The sequence below is a fragment of the Heterocephalus glaber genome, unplaced genomic scaffold, assembly GCF_053883595.1.
Source record: "Heterocephalus glaber isolate CG9 unplaced genomic scaffold, H.glaber_assembly_v1.0 deba00000738, whole genome shotgun sequence".
Taxonomy (NCBI): Eukaryota; Metazoa; Chordata; class Mammalia; order Rodentia; family Bathyergidae; genus Heterocephalus; species Heterocephalus glaber.
The window spans coordinates 6,859,046-6,859,917 of NW_028258161.1; positions in this window are offsets into that span (position 1 = coordinate 6,859,046).

Here is an 872-nt window from a genome sequence, read left to right on the forward strand (position 1 = left end):
TATTACATTTCATTATATGTTTTTTTCTGCATCAGTTGAGATGATCATGTGGTTTTTGATCTATTAATGGAGTGTAGTACACTAATTGATTTCTAGATATTAAAGCACCTTTGCATTTCTAAGATAAGTTCCACTTGGCAATAGTGCATTTTTTAAATATATATTGATGGTTTCAATTTGCTAGCAGTTTTTGAGACATTTGTCTATCCATAAAAGATATTGGCCTGTAGTTTTCTCATCTAATGATCTCTTTGTCTGGTTTTAGAATCAAGGGACTATCAGCATGGCAAGATGATTTGGGAAGTGTTTCATACTCTTCTATTTTGTGGAAAAGTTAGTGAAGAATTTATATTATTCCTTATAAAAATATTTGGTAGAATCTGCCAAGGAAACTATTTGGCTCTGGAATTTTCATCATGGTGGTTTTCTCATTATTAATATAATTAGTTGTGTAAGTTTATTTATATTTCCTTTTGTTTTTAAGTTAGCTTCAGTATTTGTGTCTTTTTTAGTCACTTGTCTATTTCATCTTAACTAATTTGTTGGCACACAGTGACTCATAGTATGAATAAACTATTCTTTATAATTTGATGATTCATAGTATCACTAAATTATTCCTTAAAATAAGCTTTTTTGTGCAGCCTGTAATCCCAGCACTCTGGAAGGCTAGAGCTGGATGATCACAAGTTCAGGGCCAGCCTGGGCAATTTAGTGACCTAGTGGGACTTTATCTAAAAAATAAAAAACAGTATGGGAATGTAGCTCAGTGTGAATGCCTTGCGTTCAATCCCCAGTATTGCAGTAGAAAAAAATTTTTTGATGTAAAATTAGTAGAAATGACTTCTCATTTTTAAATGTAATATTTTGAATTT